Here is a 12,322-nt window from a genome sequence, read left to right as displayed (position 1 = left end):
CAACTCTAGATGAAACCCACTCTATATTATAAATAAGTTTGAAAATTTCACTCCCATTTTATGTAAGGATTACTATTTTATATCCCATTTTACTCATCAGCAATTCCACAATACAAAGAACTCTTATATAAGATTGATGAGAATTTATGATTGCATGATTGTAGGAATCCTAGTAGGTTTAGATGGTTCTAAGAATCCTTATGGATTTACATTTTCCGAGGTCTTTTTCTTGTACATTTACCAATTTTTCCTTTTAAAAATACATTTGTATGTTCTATAAGAAATGATCAGCAAGATAATTTCAAAAAGGCCTGGGAAGACTCACATAAAACGATGCTAAGTAAAGTGAATAGAATCAAGAGAACCCTTGTACACAGCAACAATAAGATAACATACAACGGTCAATTCTGATGGACTTGGTTCTTTTCATATTATATATATATTTAAATTATAACTTCTTATTGACAGAACCCATGCCAGGGTAATTTTTTACAACATTATCCCTTGCACTCACTTCTGTTCTGACCTTTCCCCTCCTTCCCCCCATCCCCTCCCCCAGATGGCAAGCAGTCCTATACATGTTAAATATGTCACAGTATATGCTAGGTACAATATATGTGAGCAGAACCGAACAGTTCTTTTGTTGCACAGGAAGAATTAGATTCAGAAGGGAAAAATAACCCGGGAAGAAAAACAAAAATGCAAGCAGTTTATATTCATTTCCCAGTGTTCTTTCTTTGGGTGTAGCTGCTTCCGTCCATTATTGATCAATTGAAACTGAATTAAATCTTCTCTTTGTCGAAGAAATACACTTCCATCAGAATACATCCTCATACAGTATTGTTGTTGAGATATATAATGAGCTCCTGGTTCTGCTCATTTCACTTAGCATCATTCATGTAAGTCTCTCCAAGCTTATCTGTATTCCTCCTGCTGGACCTGGCTCTTTTCAACAGTGAGGTGATTCAGGCCAGTTCCAATAGACTTGTGATAGAAAGAATCCAGGGAGAGGATATGCAAGACTATTGGAACTGGTCTGAATACCACAACTTAGTCATTTCTCAACTGATGAGCATCTACTATTAAAAAAGGCAGTTATAAACATTTTGCACATGTGGTTCTTTTCCCTCCTTTATAATCTCTTTGAGATACAGACTCAGTAGAAACACTGCTAGATCAAAGGGTATGCATAGTTTGATAACCCTTTGAAATTGCTTTCCAGAATGGTTGGATTGGTTCACAACGCCACCAACAAAGCATTAGAGTCCCAGTTTTCTCACATCGCCTCCAACATTTATCATTTTCTTTTCCTGTTATCTTAGTCAATCTGAAAAGTGTGAATGATACCTCAGAATTGTCCTAATTTGCATTTCTTTAATCAATAGTAATTTAGAGCAAAAAATAGAAATTTTTAAAAAGAGGAAAAAAGTACATTTTGTTTCATTTTTATACTATTTTTTCCTCTCACTGAAATATTCATTTCATTTGTTTTAAACCCAGTTTCTATTTTTTGCTTTTCCTTTTTTTCCCCCATTTATTTTTCCTCCAACCTATCCCAGAAGGTGTCTTTTTCATCTGATACTACGTTGCATTTACAAACAAAAACCTGCTTTGTAGTGGTATTGAGATCCTCAGTATTAAGTGTTATCTAGCTGTAACTCATTGTGTAAATAGAATGCTGTTATTATTATTGTTGCTAATTAGCTAAAAAAATTATAAACTCATGATGAAATAGGCCACCCATATATATACTGAGTGCAGATTGAACTTTTTTTTAAATAAACATGGCCATTGAGGGAATTTGTTTTGCTTGGCTATACACATATGTAACAGGGATTTTATTTTTCTTTCTTTCTGCATGGGGGGGGGGATAGAGAAGATAAATGTTAGGTTGAAAAAAAATTTAATTAAAATGATAATTAATAATATATTAATTTCAAGTACATCTGCTCAAATAATTTTAATTACTCTTACATTATTCTAAAACCAAACATTTCTGCTTAAAGAGAGAATTGTCCAAACTGGCATGGTTCTCTCTCCTTTCCCTCCCTCACTCACCTCCCATGATTTGCCCTCAAACATCATTCCAGCTCAAACAAATTACAAATAACATTTATAACAATTGTGAAGAAGGAAAAAGGTCATAGTTGTTAAGATACATATTGTTCAGAGGGGAGTTTTCTTCCTTGAGCTTTAGGAGTAACTTGAGGATAAATTGTTACATTACTAACATTATAAACTTCTAAGTCCCATACTGGCTTTCCCATTAATATTCAGATATTAGATTCAGTTTAATTTTATGAAAGATATTAACTCAAATAGCATAGCAAGACTAATAGTTACAAAACATCCTTCTCATAATTCAGAGACACATTTTCCACACACAATGTCCATGGGGGAAAATGGGCACACACTTAAAGCACAATGATAGTTAGGCACACATGTAGGAAACTCATGTGGCCAAGGCAATTCACAAGTCTGGAAGTACCCAGTGTGCCTTATCTCTGAAGATAATGTACAATCTCTGTAGATAAATCTACAATGGGTTTTTTTTTCCTCTATTGAACTGATTTCATCAATTTCATTCCTGAAATATAGTCTGAGAAAGATTGTTGTTGTTAGATTGGGACAGCTACTTACAGGACATAGCAGCTCACTCCTCAACTCCACGCCAATCCTCACCCCTTCCAAAAATCATTCTGCCGGGTCCTCTTAGCAGAGCCATCATCCATACCACCTCCCATTTGGCAACAGAACAGCTAATTTGATGGGCTTGAGCTATCACAAGAAAGGTAAGGCTTGTGTTTTTTGTGTGCAAATAAAAGTACCTTGAAACTTGTACTGTTCAAGAATAGAAGTACAATATTGAAGAATATAAGTACAAGCAAATTATTTGAATTTCGCTGTTTTTTCTCTGTATCTGAAAGATGATGACTACATGAGCCATATATTGTTAGTAAATAACCATTTTATAAGCTATACCCAACCAGGAAGCTTCCACGGTTGCCAAAGTGATATGAGAAAAGTATTTTGTGGTGGGCAGGTTTCCTGAAAGGATTTATTTAAACCAAGGAAGAGACTTTTTAAGCAAAAGTACTATCATGATTAAGGAGATACTAACTTTGCCTTCCAAAAATTTACAATTATACCTTTCCATCCTCAAAAAAATGTTTGAATGCTTCATCCTTGCACTGTTGAAAACATTAGGGATACTGGGACAAAAATCTTAGTGAAGTCAACCTGTAGATTTCCTAGTGTATGCACATAATTTCCCTGAAAGAATACCACAGGCTTTAAACTCTTACTACTGAAAAAATGCAATGGAATATTAGCCTAGCAATACCAGATCTAAAACTATATTATAAAGCATCAGTCATCAAAGCCATTTGGTACTGGCTAAGAAACAGGGTAGTAGATCAGTAGGATGAAATATATAAACAAGACATAATAATCAGTGATTATAATAATTTTTTTGATAAACCCATATAAACCTATCCTAGGATAAAAACTCAGCATTTGACAAAAATTGCTGGAAAAACTGAAAAATAGTATGGCAAAAACTAGGCATAGATCAACATTTCACACTTTGTACCAAGATAAGGTCAAAACAGGTTCATTTAGACATAAAAAGTGATACTATAAGCAAACTAAGAGAGCAAGCGATAGTTTACCTGTCAGATCTTTGGAGATGGAAGGAAATTTTGACCATAAAGAAATAGAGAACATCATGAAAAGTTCAATGGATAATTTTGATTTCATCAAATTAAAAAGGTTTTGCAACAACAAAATCAATGCAGCCAAGAGTATAAGGGAAACAGAAAGCTAGAAAACAATTTTTACAGCCAGTGTTTCCGATAAGACCTCATTTCTAAAATACATAGAGAACTAAATCAAATTTATAAGAATACAAGTCATTTTGCAACTGATAAATAGTCAAAGGATGACAATTTTCAGATGAAAAAATTAAAGCCATCTATAATCATATGAAAAAATATTCTATATCTCTATAGATTAGAAAAATACAAATTAAGACAACTCTGAAGAACCACCTCACACCTATCATCAGATGGCTAAGATGATAGAAAAATATAATGATATATGTTGGAGGGGATAGGAGAAAACTGGGATACTAATGCATTGTTGTTGGAGATGTGAACTGATCCAGCCATTCTGGAGAGCAATTTGGAACTATACCCAAAGGCTATCAGACTGTGCCCCGTGATCCAGCAGTGTCAGTACTGAATCTGTATCCCAAAGAGATCATAAAAGAGAGGAAAAAAGAGGAAAAATTGCTACACATGCAAAAATGTTTGTAGCAGCCTTTTTTGTAGTGGCAAGGACATGGAAACTATTTAGATGCCCATCAATTGAGGAATGGGTGAATAACTTATTGAATATATATGCAATGGACTATTATTGTTCCATAAGAAATGATGAGTAGGATGATTTCAGAAAAGCCTGGAAAGTCTTATATGAATGAATGATGCTGAGTGAATTGAGCAGAACCAAGAGAACACTGTAGTTACACAATAATCACAAGATTATGTGATTATCTGTGATGGACTTGGCTCTTCTCAACAATGCAGTTATTCAAGGCAGTTTCAATAGACTTGGGATGGAAAATGGCATCCACATTCAGAGAGAAAACTATGAAAACTGAATATGGATGGAAGCATAATTTTTTCACTTATGTGGTGGTTATTGTTTGTTTTTTCTTTTTCATAATTTTCCCCCTTTTTGGTCTGATTTTTCTTGCACAACATGACAAATATGGAACTATGTTTAAAAGAATCACATATATTTAACCTATATCAGACTGCTTGCTGTCTTGGGGAGGGAGAAGGTAAGGAAGAGAGGAAGAAAAATTTGTAACACAAAGTTTTACCAAAATGAATGTTGAAAATTATCTTTACATGTATTTGGAAAAATAAAATATTATTTAAAATAATAGATTTCCCCCCAACAAGAAATTAAAGCCACCTGTAGTCATATGACAAAATGCTCTAAATCACCATTGATTAGAGAAATGCAAATTAAAATAACTCTGAGATATCATCTCACACCTATCACATTGGCTAAGATGACAGGAAAAATAATAAATATTGGAGGAGATGTGGGAAAACTAGAACACTGATATATTTTTGGTAGAATTGTGAACTGTTCCAGCCATTCTGGAGAACAATTTGGAACTATGCCCAGCAGTGTCACTTACTGGATTTGTATCCTAAAAGGATCATAAAACAGGGGGAAAGACCACGTAAATGAGAATATTTATAGTAGCTCTTTTTATGGTGGCAAAGAATTGGAAATTGTTGGAATGCTCATGAATTGGGGAATGGTTGAATAAGTTATGGTGTATGAAAGTAATGGAATATTATTCTTCTATAAGAAATGATAAGCAGGGTGATTTCAGAAAAACCTGGAAACTTATATGAACTGATGCTGAGTAAAATGAGCAGAACCAGGAGAACATTATACAATGTAGTAATAAGATTATGTGATGATCAGCTATGATAGACTTAACTTTTCTCAGCAATATAGTAATGCAAGACAATTCCAATATACTTAGGATAGAAAATGCCATCCACATGGAGAGAGAGAACTATGGAGACTTGATGCATATTATCCATGTAGAGCAAAGCATACTATTTTCACTTTTTCTTTGTTTTTTCTTCCTTGTGATTTTTCCCTTTTGTTTTGATTTTTCTTTTAGAAAATGATTAAAATGGAAATATATAAAAAAGGATTGTACATATATAACCTACATCAGATTGTTTGCTGTCTTGGGGAGGGGGAAATTAAAAAAGGGAGGGAGAAAAAAATTTGGAATTCAAAATCTTACAAAAATGAATATTGAAAATTATGTTTAGCTGTAAATTGGAAAAACAAAATATTATTGAAATTTTAAAAACATCTTAAATTATCTCTCCTCAATCTATTTTTCACATCAGTTGTTTTTATGATGAGATATTTCACTTTTTTTATTTTTAAAAATTTTGTTTTATTGTTTCTTGATTTGTCAAATAATCATTAGCTTCTATTTGCCCAATTCTCATGTTTTTAGAAATTATTTTCTTCAATGAGATATTGTATCTCCTTTTCCATTTCATCAGTTCTGGTTTTTAAAATTCTATTTTCTTCAGCTTTTTTATGCCTCTTGTATCTCTTTTTCCATTTCATCAATTCTGGTTTTTAAAATTCTATTTTCTTCAGCTTTTTTATGCCTCTCTTTTGTTGTTGTTTTGTTGTTGTTCAATTTCTTCATGACTCCACAGTATAGAGATTTGCCATTTCCTTCTTCAGCTCATTTTACAAATGAGAAAATTGAAGCAAACAAGATTAACTCAATATTCTAGGGTCACACAAATAGTGTCTGACACTAGATTTGACACTCATGAAGATGCCATCTTTCTGACTCCATCCAGCACTTTCTCTACTATGCCACCTATCTTTTACCAATTGTTGATTCTCTTTTCATAATTTTCTTGCATCACTTTCATTTCTTTTCCCAAATTTTTTCTACTGTTTATCTCTTTCTTTAACTCTTCCAGAAATTCTTATTGTGTTTTGGTTCAATTAGCATTTTTCTTTGAGACTTTTTTTTTTTTTTGGAGTTACTATTTTCACAGACAGGTAGAATGGGGAAAATGATCTCACATAAAATAGATATGGAAGGAAGAGTTTTTACAGCGGAGGGAAACATGAAAGAAAACATGGAGGGAATGAGGGGCAATGCTTGAATCTTACTCTTACTGGAATTGACGCAAAGAGGAAATATACAACTCAATAAGATATAGAAACCTATCTTACCTAATAGGAAAGTAGAAGAAAAGGGGGATAAGAGAAGAGGTGCAGTAATGCAGGAAAATGGGGAATGGGTAACAGAGGCAGTGGTTATGATGTGGGTAATTTAGACATCAGATAATAGTAGGCACTAAAGTTGGGGTTTGGTCTTGTGAAGAATTCACAATGGCCATTCTCTTTGGCAAAAAGGTAGATTTATTTAGGAAAATATATTATAGACAAAATGAAGGGACACTAATAGACACCTGGTAAATATGAAATAGAATGGGAGAGCATATGAAAGATAAGTTCCTCAGGGAAACTCACAATTCTCTTAGCTAGTAGGCTAAATCCTGAAAGGGACTTAGCACCTGAAAATAGTTAGCTGTAAGGAGAAGTGGGATTGGCAAGCATAGTGGAGTTCAGAGAGATACCACCTGGCATGGGGAGGTGGTGTTTAAGTAGAAAGGCATCATGAGGCAAAGTGCTGTGGCAGACGTGGATGCCCCATAAGTAGATTTTATAGGAAAATTTAATCTGAGGGACATGACTGGGATTTCTGACAGGGTGGCTAGATGATTCTGCAGGAGACCTCTACAGAGGAGTTTGATATAACTTGGATTTCCTCCCTAGAGGTTGGGACCATTAAGCTAAACTGATCTTTAGCAGTGCCTTCTCTCTGCTTACTTCAGGGAACAATTCTCTCTGTCCAGCTGCTCCTCACAGGACATAAACAGGGAAGGAAAAATAGGATAGAGGGAAATAAACAGTAAGTAATTATAACTGAATGTGAATGAGATCAACTCACCCATAAAATGTAAGTGGATGGCAGAATGAATTAGAAGTCAAAAATCTAACAATATGTTATTTACAAAAAACACACTTGAAAGAGACATACAGAAAGTAAAATAAAGGTCTGAAGCAGAATATATTATGCTTGAACAAAGCAAGACCCCAAAAAAAGTAATTTAAAAAACAAAAATACCTAATTTTTAAAAATGTGTAGGGAAATTACATTTTGCTAAATGGTATCAGAAACAATGAAGTGATTAATATATATGTACCAAATGGCATCCTACACTTTAAAGGAAAGATTAAATGAGTTACAAGAGTAAACAGTAAAACTATACTAGTGGGGAGATCTCAACTTTCTCCTCACAGAACTAGATAAATTTAACCATAAAATAAACAAGAAAGAAATTAAGGTGATTAATAAAATTTTAGAAAAGTTAGATATATAGATCTCTGGAGAAAATTGAAAGAGGATAGAAAGGAGTATATCTTTTTCTCAGTAATATTTGACAACTAACACAAAAATTGACCATATATTAGATCTTTTTAAAATTATAACTTTTTATTGATAGTACATATGCATGGGTAATTTTTTACAACATTATCCCTTGTACTCACTTCTGTTCTGACTTTTCCCTTCCCTCCCTCCACCCCTTGCCCTAGATGGCAGTCAGTCTTATACATGTTAAATATGTTATAGTATATCCTAGACACAATATATGTGTGCAGAACCATACAATTCTCTTGTTGCACAAGAAAAATTGGATTCAGAAGGTAAAAATAACCTGAGAAGAAAAACAAAAATGCAAACCATTCAAACTCATTTCCTAGTGTTCCTTCTCTGACTAGCTGATTCTGTCCATCATTGATCAACTGGAACTGAATTAGATCTTCTCTTTGTTGAAGATATCCATTTCCATCAAAATACATCCTCGTACAGTATTGTTGAAGTGTTCTTCTCATTTCACTCAGCATCAGTTCATGTAAGTCTTTTCAAGTCTCTCTGTATTCATCCTGCTGGTCATTTATTACAAAACAATACTATTCCATGACATTCACATACCACAATTTACCCAACCATTCTCCAGTTGATGGGCATCCATTCATTTTCCAGTTTCTAGCCACCACAAAAAAGGTTGCCACAAACATTTTGGTACATACAGTTCCCTTTCCCTTCTTTAGTATCTCTTTGGGATATAAGCCCAATAGTAACACTGCTGGATCAAAGGGTATGCACAATTTGATAACTTTTTGGGCATAATTCCAGATTTCTCTCCAGAATGGTTGGATTCGTTCACAACTCCATCAATGTCCCAGTTTTCCCTCATCCCCTCCAACATTCATCATTATTTTTTTCTTATTACTTTAGCCAATCTGACAAGTGTGTAGTTTTATTTCAGAGTTGTCTTAATTTGCATTTCTCTGATCAATAGTGATTTGGAACACTCTTTCATATGAGTAGAAATAGTTTCAATTTCATCATCTGAAAATTGTTCATATCCTTTGACCATTTATCAACTGGAGAATGGCTTGATTTCTTATAAATTGGAGTCAATTCTCTATATATTTTGGAAATGAGGCCTTTATCAGAACCTTTAACTGTAAAAATGTTTTCCCAGTTTGTTGCTTCCCTTCTAATCTTGTTTGCATTAGTTTTGTTTGTACATAGGCTTTTTAATTTGATATAATCAAAATTTTCTATTTTGTGATCAATAATGATCTCTAGTTTTTCTTTGGTCACAAATTCCTTCCTTCTCCACAAGTCTGAGAGGTAAACTATCATATGTACCTCTAATTTATTTATAATCTCATTCTTTACACCTAAATCATGGACCATTTTGATCTTATCTTGGTGTATGGTGTTAAGTGTGGGTCCATGCTTAATTTCTGCCATACTAATTTCCAGTTTTCCCAGCAGTTTTTGTCAAATAATGAATTCTTATCCCAAAAGTTGGAGTCTTTGAGTTTGTCAAACTAGATTGCTATAGTTATTGACTATTTTGTCCTGTGAACCTAACCTATTCCACTGATTAACTAATGTATTTCTTAGCCAATTCCAAATGGTTTTGGTGACTACTGCTTTATAATATAGTTTTAGATCAGGTACAGCTAGGCTACCTTCATTTGATTTTTTTTCATTAATTCCCTTAAAATTCCATATGAATTTTGTTGTTATTTTTTCTAGGTCATTAAAATAGTTTCTTGGGAGTCTGATTGGCATAGCACTAAACAAATAGATTAGTTTAGGGAGTATTGTCATCTTTATTATAGTTGCTCAGCCTATCCAAGAGCACTTAATATTTTTGCAATTATTTAAATCTGACTTTGTTTGTGTGGAAACTGTTTTGTAATTTTGCTCATATAATTCCTGACTTTCCTTTGGTAGATAGATTCCCAAGTATTTTATGCTATTGACTGTTATTTTGAAAGGAATTTCTCTTTGTATCTCACTGTTGGATTTTGTTGGTGATGTATAAAAATGCTGAGGATGTATGTGGATTTATTTTGCATCCTGCAACTTTGCTAAAATTGTGAATTATTTCTAATAGCTTTTTAGTAGAATCTCTGGGGATTTCTAAGTACACCATCATATCATCTGCAAAGAGTGATAATTTGGTTTCCTCATTACCTACTCTAATTCCTTTAATTTCTTTCTTAACTCTTATTGCTGAGGCTAGCGTTTCTAATACAATATTGAATAATAATGGTGATAGTGGGCAACCTTGTTTCACTGCTGATCTTACTGGGAAAGGTTCTAGCTTATCCCCATTACAATATGATGCTTACTGATGGTTTTCAATATATGCTCCTAACTATTTTAAGGAAAAGTCTATTTATTCCTATACTCTCAAGTGTTTTTATTAGGAATGGATGTTGGATTTTCTGCTTTTTCTGCATCTATTGAGATGATCATATGGTTTTTGTTAATTTGGTTATTGATATAGTCAATTATGCTAATAGTTTTCCTAATATAGAACCAGCCCTACATTCCTGGTATAAATCCTACTTAGTCATAGTGTATTATCCTGGGGATGATTTTCTGTAATCTTTTGGCTAATATTTTATTTAAGATTTTAGCATCAATATTCATTAGGGAGATTGGTCTATAATTTTTTTTCTGTTTTCAACCTACCTGGTTTAGGTATCAGTACCATGTCTGTGTCATAAAAGGAATTTGGTAGGATTCCTTCAATTCCTATTTTTTCAAATAGTTTATATAGCATTGGAGTTAATTGTTCTTTAAATGTTTGGTAGAATTCACATGTAAATCCATCTGGTCCTGGGGATTTTTTCTTAAAGAGCTGATTAATAGCTTGTTCTATTTCTTTTTCTAAGATGGGACTGTTTAACCAGTTTACTTCTTCCTCTGTTAATCTGGGCAAGCTATATTTTTGAAGGTATTCTTCTATTTCATTTAAATTATCTAATTTATTGGAATAAAGCTGGGCAAAGTAATTCCTAATTATTGCTCTAATTTCCTCTTCATTAGTGGCAAGTTCTCCCTTTTCATTTTTAAGACTAACAATTTGATTTTCCTCTTTCCTTTTTTAAATCAGATTTACTAAGGGTTTATCTATTTAATTGGTTTTTTCATAGAACCAACTCTTAGTTTTATTAATTAATTCAATAGTTTTTTTACTTTAAATTTTATTAATCTCTCCTTTTATTTTTAGGATTTCAAGTTTAGTGTTTGACTGTGGAAGTTTTTAATTTGTTCCTTTTCTAGCATTTTTAGTTGCAAGCCCAATTCATTGACCTTCTCTTTCTCTATTTTATGCAAGTAGGCCTCTAAAGATATAAAATTTCCTCTTATTACCACTTTTGCTGCATCTCACACATTTTGGTATGATGTCTCATTATTGTCATTTTCTTGGGTGAAGTTATTAATTATGTCTATGATTTGCTATTTCACCCAATCATTCTTTAGTATGAGATTGTTTAGTTTCCAATTATTTTTTGGTCTATTTTCCCCTGGCTTTTTATTGAATGTAATTTTCATTGCATTGTGATCTGAAAAGGATGCATTTACTATTTCTGCCTTATTGCATTTGAATTTGAGGTTTTTATGTCCTAATATATGGTCAATTTTTTTATAGGTTCCATGAACTGCTGAGAAGAAAGTGTACTCCTCTCTCCAAAGATCTATCATATCTAACTTTTTTAATATTCTATTTACCTCATTGACTTCTTTCTTATTTATTTTGTGGTTTGATTTATCTAATTCTGGGAGTGCAAGCTCTTCTACTATTATAGTTTTGCTGTCTATTTCTTCTTGCAGCTCTCTTAATTTCTCTTTTAAGACTTAGGTGCTACACCACTTGATGCATAAATTTTTAATATTGATATTGCTTTATTATCTACCCCATTCACATTTATGGTTAAAATTACCAATTCTGTATTACTTGCCATCTTGTTAACCCCTGCTTATGCTCTTCTCCTTTCCTTCCCCCTTGCCTCTCTCCCCAGTATTAAACTTGTGAGCACCACTTGCTTCTCACAGCCCTTCCTTTTTATTATTCCTCCCCCATCGTAGAGTTCCTTCCCCTTTTTTACCCCCTTTCCTCATAATTTCTGCATTCCCTTCCACTTAGCTTACTCCTTTTCTTTTTACTTTTCCCCTCCCACTTTTCAATGAGGTGGGAGAAGTTTCACCACAAATCGAATATGCCTAATATTTTTCTCTTTAAGCCAATTCTGATGACAGTAAGATACATGCTATGTTCGTCCCCTTCCATTTTTTCTCTCA

The sequence above is a fragment of the Antechinus flavipes genome, chromosome 2, assembly GCF_016432865.1.
Source record: "Antechinus flavipes isolate AdamAnt ecotype Samford, QLD, Australia chromosome 2, AdamAnt_v2, whole genome shotgun sequence".
In the NCBI taxonomy this organism is placed as follows: Eukaryota; Metazoa; Chordata; class Mammalia; order Dasyuromorphia; family Dasyuridae; genus Antechinus; species Antechinus flavipes.
This window is presented reverse-complemented; position numbering follows the sequence as displayed.